At 39.7% G+C, this 14,091-nt stretch overlaps 1 long non-coding RNA gene across 1 annotated transcript in view; it reads right to left on the bottom strand.

Annotated features, from left to right (window-relative positions):
• Positions 1-6,150: 6,150 nt before the first annotated feature.
• Positions 6,151-14,091, bottom strand: part of LOC120596586 (uncharacterized) — a 32,437-nt gene continuing 24,496 nt past the window's right edge. The window contains exon 4 of the long non-coding RNA XR_005651199.1: positions 6,151-7,059. This is a non-coding gene — a long non-coding RNA (uncharacterized LOC120596586). The remainder of the gene's footprint in view (positions 7,060-14,091) is intronic.

Here is a 14,091-nt window from a genome sequence, read left to right as displayed (position 1 = left end):
GTTTGTCAATAATAATTTCTCCTTTTAGCTGGGAAAACGGGGCCTTCTGGACATAGGCCTTAGGGGCTATCGAATGGAAATGGGCTTTCTGCAGGAAAGATCAGCTCCCATTAGCTGAGTCCTGGGCATTTTCCTTTCCCTAGGCAGCCTGTGCTTTTCCTCACTTTATAAATTACGACTTTAATTTTTTTTTTTTTTTTAATTTCCAACATGTGCTATGTGGCAACTAAGATGTATTTATGAGCCTTGGGAATTTCTGGAATCCAGAAGGAATTCTATCGATAGTGCGATGATGAGCAAAGCAGAACGAATTCCATCTGCTCTCTAGGGTGGATGGGCCTGAACCCAGTAATAACTAATTTCTGTATTAATTAAAAAAGCATGAATACAAATAATGTCCTCCTTCGCTTCACAATACCTTAGGCTGCTAGGGATCCCAAATGCATGATCAAAATGACCTAATTCATTCTTGCTCTACAGACTGGCCAATTTTACCTGAGTCTGCTTCATTTTGTGAGCTAGAGCTTGTTGCTTCTAAGAAGACGTGACTGGAGGAAGGAGGGTGAGGACTATTCCCACTCTAGACGAGCCTGCTCCTCCTGTTCCAGGTTCTAAGACTATCTTCGCTTCCTGTGCTGAGCCACATTTCCTGCTATTTACAAATGGAACCGAGAGGCATTCACAAAGACTGAGATGCACACAGAAACCCGGTATTTGACTTTCAGAGGACCAGCACTGTCTTTTTTTTTTTTGTCTGCATGAGGGATGGCACCTTGAAATTTTCCAGTCCGAGCCAACTCTGAGACAAATGACCTGCCCCAGCTCAGGCCAAGGTGGCCACTGCACCTGGTCTGCTTAACTCCCAACACTCCTCTCCAACAAGCAGCTGACACTTCTAAAAATGTGACATTTTAGCATTCTGTTTATAAAACTGCCAAAGGAACATTTATCATGAGGTGCAAACAAAAGAGGCGCTGGAGAGAAATGTTTTAACCACGTTTGTCAGAACCTTGAAACTTGAACACATCTTGTTACCCCGCGCAGCCCCACAAATAGAAGAGCACATTTAGGCAGAAGAAGGGCCCTGGAAGGCAGACACATGCTGAGTGAAAACTCAAACCGAGAAGTCTAGGATGGTTAGGCATGTCAGAATCTGCCATAATTGTGTCCAAGGGATTATTAAAAGAATATGCTGAAGGGAAATTTTTCTGATTACAGCAGGAGACAAGAGTCTAAGAGATCAAGGAACTGCTGAGTTAAAAATACCCCTGACTGGCTATAGCTGCCCCTAGCATTATATTACATTTTACAGGCTGCCCATGACTGGAAAACAAATAGACACTTCCTTCAACAAGATGGTGATAAATCAATTGTTCTCCAGAAGCAGCAGCCACCGAAACATGAATTTAAGAGTATTATGCAGTTTTCTCTAGGGACTTATCCAGCTTGCTGTCAGCCAACTTGTTTTTTGAAACTCTTTGGGGAAATATTAGCATCAGAAGTTAATGTCCTGAGTAGAAGCTACCATCAGACATTCCTCATTAACTGAGAAAGCCTGAAAATAATCAGAAAGACCCGGCTGCAGCCACCGATGCCAGACAAATGTGGAGCCTGCTATCTCATTCCTCCAGCGGCCACAGGCCAGGCCGTTCATGATGCCCTTCGGAAACTAGGGAAATAACCTCCGATCATCCACCTAGTCCTGTGTTATACTGTTCAAGCTCAGAAAGATGTGCTGTTAACAAGGTGTTCTGAGCACCACAGGAAGCTCTCAACACTGTCAAATGTTTATGGCCAGGTATGGACCCACCCACCTTAGAGCCAAGCTCCTCTGGGCCTATGCGGGACAAGATGCCATTTAGTCATAGAAAATTTGGTAAATAAGAAAAGACTTTTTATATAACATTTAGAATAGTATTTGGAACATAACAGACACTCAATAAAATTGTGTTGGAGAAAAAGGAAGGAAAGAAAAAAGAAGTCAAGGATACAGATAACTATGACATCAATCTCCTCATTAAAATGCACATAGTTCAGCAGCAGCCACGTGGGGGCCGTGAGTCATGAGGTGCTGATGCTGCAGAGCTGTTCAGTGTGAGCTCAGGCTCACAGGCTGCCAGCGGCTCCGGCTGCATCCATGCCTTTAGTCTCAGGAGTTTACAGAGAGGTGTAAAATGAATTCGCCAGATAGCAAGGACCTGAAATTACTTATCTTGGAGAAGAGAAGCCTTGGAAACAACTTAAAAATTAGTATGGCAATATTATTTCTACTATAAAAGTAGTATATGTATATTAGAGACAAATTGGAAAACAAATGAATCTCCTGGAGTTCTAGCCCTCTTGATATTTTGGCACAATTCCCACCAAGCACATTCTCTAGACAAATGTTTTAGTCATTTGTTCTTTTCTGCCATTGGGATATAACCCATGTACTGGGTCTAACTAGCTTTGAAAAAGAGCATATGAAATGGAAGAGCCTACGAAATGCCAGAATGCATTGTACTCAGCATAGGAAAGCACCATTCCATGCAACTTTTGTGTCAGCAGTAAAAATACATATGGGCATCCTGGGTCAAGCTGCAAAATGAACTGATTACTGTGCATTGTGGTCAAAAGTTTAAAAAATACTGTACAATATTTTTTTCTTCATGTTCCACTGACCAATAGAAAAAATGGTTATATACCATTGCATAATTGGTAGTCTAATATGCTATCGATGTACTATAATTTACCTAACTCTTCTCCTATGGCTAAACATATAAATAATATGGACATTTTAAAAATTTTGCACAGTTTGTTTCTGCTTTTAAGATTAGATTCCCAAAAGTAAGGTGATTATATTAAGGAATATAAAAATTTTTCATGTGTAGCAGAGATGAAATTTAATAGACTACGTAACTTGGAAATGTAGTTTGTAAGTTACTTTCTAAAACTGAACTTAACTGCCCCCACTTCCCTGTTTCTCCTCATAAGTAGGAAACTTAATTAACCATTTCAAGGTAAGTTAATCTTTCTAGTTTAAAATTCTATTTGTTCTTAGTAACTACTCCATCAATGTAGGATTCTTGTTCCTCCCTATGACTCTCTCTGAGTGGCATCTGAGGCCAGGTAAAGTCTCAGGAAGGTGGAAATTTGGTCCACAGTTATCTGCTGGCCTTGCTGGCCTCTCCTGAGGTGTAACTGCTGCCACCACTCTTGGATGTCATTCTGTCTCTGCTGTATCCACTGTCCATGACCTCGAACAATAGGTCCACACACTGGCCTTCTCCTAGCACAACCAGGAAGTCTCTCTCAGTCTTCCCTCTTTATCTGCACCGGTGTCCTCCTCCTAGAAGCTCAGAAACATTAGTTGTTGCTCCTAAACCACCCAGGGTGTGCAGGATGTTGCGTTGCTACCCACGGTTCATCTGCCTTGACATCTCCCAGCCATCTACTCCAGCACCTATGTGGCAAGCACAGGCTCTCCTGGGAAGGTAGTCAATGGTATCTTCTGCTCTGGAATCCTTCTAAGTTTATCTGGGGGAATTTCCATCATCCCAGCTTGTCCAGCCACAGAGTGTGTAGCTTGGGTCTCCCTTTAAGAAAGAAATTTGCCATTCGGGTGCCAGAATGCCATTAGTTGACAAGCCCAGCTGTTTGCCCCTTCAGGCTCTTCCTCAGCTTTTGAGCTGAGGCCACATTCTTCCTAGCAGGGCCTAGCCAATAACAGAGCACAGAGGGATACCCAGGCCTAGCCATTTCTGCCTAGTATGTGACTTCTCTAAGGGGCAATCACTGCTCCAGAGACCCCTTAAGCTGGCAAAGACTTTGTCCCCCAGTTTCTCATCCTCACCCCAGTCCCCATGCCCAATCTTTCCCCTTTGTTCTTCACAGGTGCTGCCTCTCCCCAGCTCCCCCCAACCCCATGCATTCAATTCCATCCCAAGGACCCAACTGACACAAAGCCTCTCCTCTTCAGAATGTTTGGCACTGGGCTCCTTCTCCTTTCCAGGGAACCATCAGCATCTAAACCCTATTCACTTCCATCCAATTCTCTTATTCTTATCACTGGTTATAACATTTCTCTTGAGTGAGAAAATAGACTTGGCATCATCTTCCCTTTCTACAGCATAGACTCCCTGCTTCTGTTACTCCATGGACCTCACTTCACAGAGTACCACTGTGTGCTAGGCATGTGCGGGGACTTTCCTGTCATCTCTCATGGAATCATCAGGACCACTACTCTTATGTTATAAATGCAACAAGTTTGATTCAAAGTGACAAAGGTACTGCATAGATAATTCTTGAAGAGCAAGTGCAAAACGAAGTACAGAGGTCCCAGATAGAAGGAAGGGGCTATGATTTTTTTCTTTCTCTTTTTCTTTCTTTTCATTCTTTTTCTTTTTCTTTTTTTCTTTTGTATCCATTCACTTACCCTTTAGTGGCCATTGGTATGTAACTTACATGACTGTTCATTGTTCCATTAAGAAAAAATTAATTTCAAAACTTCATAGAGGCAGGAGAGCTCTTGACTGAATATTTCTTTAGGACAGCTTAGAATCCACTGATTGTGAAAGGCCTTGGGGAATTGCTAATCACCATCATGACTGTGACAAAAAATCTGGGTGATATGGTTTACAAATGACATAAAGAAGGAGTTTAGTCTGTGCTTGAGTTAATGAATGAATGAATTACAGGATATGGGGAATTTAATAGCAAAGGAAAAAGCCCTAAAGCTGTTCATTTGGCTCGGTAACTATGACTTCTACAACTATAAGGCGAGAGTGCTGGCGATGGACTGAGATATGCTAGTATTAAATGAAACCCCGTGGAATTGACAGAAACTGGTTTCTTTGTGGAGATGACCTATCAGTTGTAGAGGACACTGGAGGAAAACAAAGCAGACAGTCATGGGCTGGGAGTTAGAGCTGGCATTCCACAGGTAGAAGCAGATCTCTATGAGTCCAGGCTCTGCACATATCAGCTGTTTACAGTCTGAGCAGTACTAAGCTGGTGACCTGCACCTAGGACAGTGCTTCTCAAAATTTAGTTTGCATATAAATCAAAAGGCATCTTAAAATGCAGGTTCTGATTCAGTAGTTTTGAGTGAGGCCCGAGACTTTGCAGTTTTAACAAGCTCCTGGGTAATGCCATGGATGCTGTTGGTCCATGGGCCACACTTTGAATCCTGGTGACTTAGAAAATGCTTAGAGAGTTCGACGCTTAATGCCAGAGGCACAGACACTATTTCGATAACTTATTCTCCGCCAACCCTAGCCCACACTTTCAAAGATTCTTGTGAGAGTTCAATGTGCACTTTGGATTTTCTTATTGAGAAAAGTTACCATTAAGTAAACATAAACTAATCATAGCCTTCTGCAGCTTTGTTTCTGTTAAGTCATATTCTCTCCCAACCTAAGAAAAATATTTCCCAAGTGAGGGTTGTGTGCCACTAAGATGATTTTATTTGATGGATAGTTATGGCATTAAATGACCTCGAATCAATAAAGATGGTACTCCCTAATATCAAGAAGAAAGTGTCTGTTGGGTGCTAGTAGGTCTTTGAATACTTGCTTCTTGCCCTGTATTAAGATGTGATTGGTTGCTAACAACAGAAGCCCAACTCAAATAGCCTAGAGGGCAAGAGGAAAGACCTCTGGCTAGTCTGCTCAGTTGGCTTGGGGGCCTCTAGTATGCTGGTCTTAGTCTTGAGCTGGCAGCAGCTCTTCTGATGGCTAGGACAGCTCCAGGCCTTGTGTTTGTACCCAACATTGGCTGCAGTCAACATTCAGAGGAAGAGATGTATTATTTTCCAGGGGCTCCCAAAAGAGAGAAAATCCTTTTTCCCCAAAAGCCTCCAGGAAATATTCCTTTCATGTTTCATTAGCACAAATTGGATCACATGGCCTTTTCTGAACAATCCCAATGGATAAGAGTGGCTCTAAGTCTTAGGCCTGGGTCCCTGACAAGGGGGCTGTGTGCTGGAAGACTCTCTCCATTCTTTTGTTAACAAAAAGAAAGCAGGTCTCTGGCTGGATGCCTTTAGGCAAATAACAGTATCTGGCTTGATTTGAATAATATGAGGGCTATTTGTTTTGCTTTTTTTTTTTCCCCCACTTGCCTTCTCTTGATGGCAAATGGTAAGGATTTTCTATTCACCATTGTAATAAGAAATTTTGTTTTTATTTACTTATATTTCAGTTTTAAATGTAATTTAATTTATAGAAAAAAGTAAAGAATAGAATACATGATACATAAATGTGGCAAAAATTATGAAGGTGACAAGAAAATGAGAAGTTTGAGAAATATCATTAAGCTATTACTTCCTGGCTAACAGATATTTGGGCCTTCTAAATAAAGAAGGTTAGATCTAAGAGGTAACAGCTGTTCAGTTCCTGTGGCTGAAGCCTTATGGTTTTCAACCCAACATGTCTTAGCCTGGTCGGGCTGCTATAACAAAATATCATAGACTGGGTGGCTTATAAACAACAGAAACTTATCTCCCACATTTCCAAAGGGTGCGAGTCTAAGATCAGAGTGATAGCATGGTTGGGTGAGGGCCCTCTTCCAGGTTGCAGACTTCTTGTTGTATCCTCACTTGGCAGGAAGGACAAGGGAGCTCTCTAGGGCCTATCTGATAAGGTCATTAATCTCATTCATGAGGGTTCTAAGTTCATGACCTAATCAGCTCCCAGAAACCCCCACCTCCTAGTTCTATTGCATTGGGCATTGGGATTTCAATGTATAAATTGTGGGGGGACACACACAGTTAGACCATAGCACTGGATTAGAATCACACAGGAGTTTTAACAAAGGAAATTTGAGGGCCTGATCCTCCAAAGATTACAAATGGTCTCCCATGGGGTCTGAGTATTCACATTTTTTAAAAACTTTACAGACTATTCTAATATACAAAAATGAGAACCACTGCTGAGAACTTTGGAGAATCCTTTTGAAACTGGAAGTTTATAGGCAACAGAAGTTTGGTTCGGTCCCATTACTTGGCTGCCTCTATCCCAGAAGTGTCCTGTCTTCTGTCTGAATACACTATCAATCCAGTCAGGAACATAAAGGGGTGCGCTGTTGGCCAGAGAGCAAAGCGGGGGGAAAGCTTTATTAGAGGTGAATACAACACATTTTGAAAATATTGCTTCTTCAGTAGTGCTCTCACAATAAACTTTTAGGGATAGTTATAAGTACAAGAAGATGTTAATGTTAGATTGGGATGTCTCTAATGCATACTTTGGTAAAAAAAAAAGTATATATTAAAGCTTGGAGTATTTGAAAACTATTTTAAAAAATCAATGTCCCTTTTGTAATTATATTCTTGGTAATATAAAATATTAATCTAAGAGTGTTCGGCTTCAAACTGCAATGTTCATCTGTTCCAGATTTTAGCTAGGTGTTTGAAGATGAGCAGAGTCACTGAGAGATCAGAGTTATTACGGTTTCAACATGTAATCATTGTCAAAGTCATTTAAAAGGTCATACATTGGGTGCTTTGTTGCTGCTTATGGCATTTATAAAATTAGGTCTCTCACTCTTCACTAGTCAATAGTAAGATCAATGTAATTGAGGAAGTTGCTAATCTTCTCCTTCCACATTTCCTCCCATGAAATTATACCTTTGGTTTTCCCTCTGTGTCATGAGAGTGTTGACATTTGATTCAACTACCTTGTAGCATAAATGAATATTAATAAAGGCACTTTCTGTTCTCATGTATGAGCTGTTTAAAAATGATTAAAGAAGACAATTTAGGTGATACAAACTTTATTTAACACTTCATGAAGCAGACAGTCTCCTTTCATAGAACTGCAAAATGGGGATGAAGGTAGGAAGCTTTAAAGAATAAAGAATACAGAATAAGTAAGAGAATAATAGAAAACATCTGATTAGTTGGGACCACATAGTCAACCTTGTTTGGGATGAGAAGGCCCGGAGTTTGCTTGGAATTTGGGGATTGGCTGACTGCATTTCTGGTCAAGCAGACTACTTAGAGAGATGTGAAAGTTATCTAAGTTTTGGTTTGCTGGCATTGGCAACCCCAGCAGGAGCGGCTTCCTCCTGGGCCTAGAAAATTAGTTCAACAAAACTAAAGATAAAATGCCAATAAAAGTCCACAACATAGAAGAAACCCAGGCAAAGGGCTGAACAAACCTTCTACAACTCTGAAATGTGCCTGCTTTGCTAAGGAGGTTCTCATGATGGTCCTGGTGCTGGACCAGGAATGAATGATTTGTTGAAGATGGACCATCAGATGGAGGAGAATGTGCCACCACCATCTGCTCCACTTTCCATTCTGCTCACATTTTGTATCCAACATTCATTTATTCGACAAATATTTATCAAGTAGCTACATGTGTCAAGCTTGGGCATTGAGGTAACAAATGTGAATATAGAGATCCCCCTTGGAGGCCCAAGTCAGGCAAGAAGGCAAAATCTTTGTCTCCAACTAGAGAGCTCTTAGGAGAATGAGGCTGACATTCAGTTCCAGAAGGATTAATCTTCTATTGGAGACCATAACAAATAAGAAAGCCTAAAATTGGAAGGATAAAAATCTTTCAGAAGGTGTCAGAGTAATTTTTCTCCTGGAGTACTTTCATGTATCTGGACTGCCTCTAATAGGCAAGAATCCATCTCACATTTTGTTTCCTCTCTTTGCCCTTCTGACCACCACCACTCCTCATGCTATCCCCTGGTCCAGCCTTTGCCGAGCCTCACTATACTGCTGTCCATATCTGACTGGCTGCCCTACCTGTGCTTCTGTTCTGGGAGCCACCATTCTTGGTGTGGCCCTCACAATCTGTATCTTTATTATAAGCCATTAGCATTGATATTTAATTTAATATTCCAGAATCATATCTGAATGTCACTTTTTCAGTTTTACATTCAACACTGATATTAAAAGTTTCACTTAAAAATTTTGCTTTAAGAATTTAAAAAATAGGAAGATAATTCATAACTTAGATCAATTAATTGTATTTCTTGATGTAGCCATAAGTCCATATGTAGTCTTATACCATGATACACATAAACACTAGGACATTAAAACTAACAAATAATATGATGGTAGAGCATCGATAATATTCCTGCTACAGAGGTACCAGAAGGATGTATTAAATATATTAACGTTATTTCAAATTGTAAAGTACGTCTCGGAGCCTGGCAGCATTTCAAGTGTGATAGCACATAAACAGGATACTTAATTTCAGAGAAAACCCATGCATTGGCACCTGCTAACTAGCCAAGTTGTGTTGTGTGCATATGTACTTTTATTTCAGTTTTGTGTTTTGACCAGTATCCATTTAAATGTATGTCTTAACTAAATCCTATTTTATAAAATACTTATTTGCTACTCACCAAAGACAATATCCCTCAAAACCCCATACAGAAAGTGACAGCTTAGTGGGGCTGAAGAGTAAGGCCTGATACATTCTCCTTTTAATTTACCAGTACTAATGATTTTGGTTAGGTCTGTGTGCAGAGAAAATAAAGTGAGAAAGTCATGAAAAACAAATTATTAACTGTGAAATTATCTTTTGTTTTCTTTTTAATTCAACATTAGAGATCATAGCCCCAACAAAGACAGATTTTTTTTCCTTCCTACTTAAAAGCACTCTTTCCTATTAATGTTTAGTGCTTATAATAACCACAAGGGATGTGTTTTGTTTGCATCCATGTAAGCTGCCTTCATTTAAAGGGTTCAATGCTATAGCCCTGGAGGGCAATTCATTTATTTAGTTGCCTTTGGTAGAAATGGTTTCTGGGCACTTCAGAGGAATATTGATTATTCAGCCCACTAAACTATTTGCAGAAAGGCAGATGAAAACCACTTGTGCCTTTCATAAAAATCTTTTCAATTATAGTTGAAAGAGTTTTATTTACACCTGCCGATGCTACCATTTATGTCTATGTTTTACTTTCTGCAGTTTACCTTCACTCTATAGTATCTTTAAATAGTGTAGGTCACAGTGATTGTGGTAAACTCATGGGGAACTATGGGACTCTCATGAGAGACAGTTTTAGTTCCATTTTGAGAGAGTCATTAGAGTATTGCCCAATATGTCAGGTCCTCGAATAACATCATTTCGTTATAACATTGATGAGATGCCATAGGAACTTAACTCTTGTTTTTATCAATTAGACTATGGTAAAATTGGTTTTGTTACATGTCATTTTGCTTAATGTCAGTGACAGTATTGATGACTTAGTGAGGATTTGTTGTATTCCAGTTCCAATCCTCAAAGTAGGATTGCATGTCTCCGCCCACCCGAGGTAGGGAGTGGTCATGAGGCTTGCCCTGATGGAGAGATGGATGTGGAAGTTGTGTGTGTCACTTCTACACAAAAGATTTAGGAGCAAGTGGGTACTTTACCACTTTCTCTTTCTTACTGCCATCATGAATAGCTATGATTCAGACAGTGGTTTTCCTTCGGCCTGGGTCCCAGACAGAGAACCATAAAGAAGTGAAAAAAAGCTCCCACTGATATTTGATAGACATGTGGCATAATTATAAACCTTAGCAGTTTTAAAATATGAAGATTTGGGGGCTGTTTGTTATAGGAGCATAAACCTACACTCTCTTATTGCACCTTTTGTTTTTTTAAGACTTGAGAAGAAATAGCTTATAACTGCCAATTAAAAGAATATATTTTAAGAGTTACAATAATCAAATGAAAGCATTATCTTTATCTAAATGGAGCAAATTAATTTAAGTTCTTTATTTATATAATGATCAATCTAGTTGCTTCTCTCTCTTAGTAGTATCTTTGTTATTAACTAGAAAGGGAAATCATGGGAGCTTTTGGGCTACAAACTGCCATTGCTACTTTCATTTTGAGATTTTTTAATGCCACTTTTATTACTAAAGAACATGAGTCCCTGAATAAGTCACTTCACTTTTCCTTACTATGGAGTAGGAATAAATTAAAGCAATAATGTTCCGTGCTTAATGCATAGTTCACAGAAATCGATAAGAAAATTAAGTGGAATCTAGAACTCAAGTCTTTTAGCTCCTCTTCTAATTTCTGAGAAGTGTTACAAAAGCTTAAAGAACTTTTTTTATAAGGGCGTATCTTATGAGAGAGAGGCCTAAAGTGAAAGAAAGAGGATTTTCAAAAAACTTAAAATATTAGAAATTTGTGTATTTTTATGTTTTTATTTTTGTTTTTATTTATTTTTAAGTGAATGATTAAAGTATAATCTACATATGAACAATGCACAAGTCCTAAGTGAAGAGCCCAGTGAATTTCCTTTCACAAAGTGAACACACTTGTAACCAGCACCCAGAAACCCTCCCTGTCACAGGGTTACCACCACCCTGACTTCTACTAGGCTGACTTCTAACAGTAAAGATTAATTTTGCTGCTTTTTAACTTTATTTAAGAGTACCGGGTATATCTTTTGGTGCCTTGCCTCTAACAGTAGATTTATCTGTGTCTTTGCATGAAGCCATAGTTTGTTAATTCTACTTGCTCTGTAGTACTCTACTTTATGAGCTTACCTCAATCCATCCATCTCACTGGGAGGGACACTTAATATGTTTCTAGGTTTGGGATGTTATTAATTGTGGACACTTTAATGCATGTCTTTTGGTTGATAATATTTTCTTATATTTTCAGGTTTAGATTTTAGGAGGTAGATATTCTTAGACCTAAGTAAAAAGGATCTAGCTCTGTGGCAAAAGATTACACTTTGGAGCATCTCCCTAGGGATGGAGGGAAGGAAGCAGTTCTATAGTACCAGGGAAGGGGAAGTGGGGCGGGGGTGGGGGGGACAGGGAGAGAGGGAGCAGAAGCTCTGTGAGTGCTGCTGAGCTCTACCACTCCCAACAGAAATGCCATTGTCCCTTTAATCCTTGAACCCTTAGGCAATGACACCATTTGGAATTCCCAAGAAGCATTTTCTGGAGCAGAATTGTGTCAAAGTAGGAAGTTAGCAAAAAATGGTAGCTGCTTAGATGGAAAATATTTTTTCTAGACTTGCTATTCAACATTGAATAGACAATTTGTAGACAAATACAATATGTCAAATACTAAATAAAAATGCACTAAAATTCATAAGGGAGCAATCGCCAATTCACCTGATTCCACCGTTGATAGATATTGAAACTCGCAGCCCTCCCTTCCACCAAATCCAGTGTTGGGTGTGTAATCATATTTAAAAATTGTAGCCGATCCTTAAGTATGACTTTTCCTTTCTTATTTTCTTCAAAAAACCATAAAATTATGAGAGAATAAATAAGAGGCATGCTCATAAGCTGGTTAGTTCAAATGTCATACTTGTTCTTGTTCTTGAAATTTAGGGATTTTTTTTGGTCTCCCCAAATACAAAAGCCTTCTATTGTCAATCCATCCCATTTCACTCTGAATCTTTTATCATGTTTTTCTTTATGCATGTTTTAGTGAGCCAAAAGAAAGCAGTTATTTAGTTCAGTTAATGTAACTCATTGAGTATTATTATCCCTGTTTTGTGGATAAGAAGACTGAGGCTCCGTGAGGTTATGACCTGTGGCTGAAAAGATACAAAGTTGATATTTAGACAAAGCCTACTCTTGTCTTCCATTTTTCCACTTAGGGCTGTCTGTGTTGAGACTTATATTCTCAACCCAAAACTATAGAGGTTGAAAAAAGGGTGCCTGGTATTCTGAGAGCACTGGTTCATATTGGAAGGCTATTTTGCCCCCCTGTACGCCAGGGGATGTTTGACAGTATCTGGAGATAGCTGGAGTGAGAGAGATACTACTAAAACTAGTGAGTAGAGGTCAGAAATACTGCTAAACATCTTCTAATACACAGGACAACCCCACAACAAAGAATTATCTGGTCCAAAATAGCACTGAGGTTGAGAAACCTGCCTTACAGAGTATTTGCACATCATAATGATGCTTATTAAACCTCATAGAGTGATAGCTAGATTGCATCTGAAGGGGCAATGAAGGATAGTTGAAAATATATCAAGTGTTGGAAGATCTTTTCTAGTCCCAGGTCCAATGTTAACTAGCCTCCTCGTGTTATACAAAGAGATGCTCTAAATCTCAATTACCCTATGAGTAATGGGTGATAATAGTATCCATCTTATCTATTTATTTACTAATTCATTAAATTTTTTATTTATTACGTACTATATGTTAGACACTGATTATGTAACAGGAAACAAAGTAGGCGTTGCCCCTGCCTTTAGGTTACTTAGTGGTAAACAGAGATAAGATAAATAGAACTATGAGATGCTCTAGAGCAGGAGGGGTCACTAAGCCCTGTGCTGGACTGGTACTGGTCCATGGCCTATTAGGAACCTGGCCACACAGCAGGAGGTGAGTGGCCAGCAGATGAGTGAAGCTTCATCTGTATTTGCAGTAGCTCCCTGGAGCTAGCATCAGTGCCTCAGCTCCACCTCAGATCATCAGGCATTAGATTCTCATAGGAGCACCAGTCTCCAGTACCAAAAAAGGTTGGGGACCACTGCTGTAGAGAAAGAACACCTAATCTTTTCCTGCATAGTCAGGGAAAGATTATCTAAGCTGATACCTGGAGAACAAGTTATTAGGCAGGCAAAGGAGAAGATAAGAAAGTAGAGAGTACATGTTTGCAAAACCCCGGAAGTGAGAAAGAGAATAGGACATTCAAGGAACTGGAAAACGTGCAGTATGATTAAAGTGTAGAATACAAAGTGAGGACTAAGAGGTGTGCCTGGGGAAGGAAGCTGAGGTCAGCTGTTGAAGGGTTTTGTGTGCCAGGCTAAGGAATAGAAACTTCAGCCTGGAGTAAAGGGGGAATAAATGAAAGATTTTAAAAGGATGACATGGTCAGCTTTGAGTTTTAGAAAGTTCATTCAGGCTGCAGAGTGAAAAAACAGATTCTAATGACTATGGACTGGGAGACCAGATGGAAGTTTACTGTTGCTCCAGCAAGAGGCAGCCTCAACTGGGGTAGAGGCAATGGGATAGACAGAAGTTAATGCATTTAAGAGAAGATCAATCAATTCCTGTTATTGAGGGGTTTTTAATAAATCCCTATGTCAGAGCAGTAAAGTTTCCAGAATGAGGCACGACTACCTCTGCTATGTCTAGAAGCTGGAAGTATCTGCAGACAACTCACCAGACTGGATTCTTGC

Source organism: Pteropus medius, unplaced genomic scaffold, assembly GCF_902729225.1.
Source record: "Pteropus medius unplaced genomic scaffold, Ma_sr-lr_union100, whole genome shotgun sequence".
Classification (NCBI taxonomy): domain Eukaryota; kingdom Metazoa; phylum Chordata; class Mammalia; order Chiroptera; family Pteropodidae; genus Pteropus; species Pteropus medius.
Note: the sequence above shows the minus strand (reverse complement) of the source record. Positions and strands in the feature narration are given on the sequence as shown.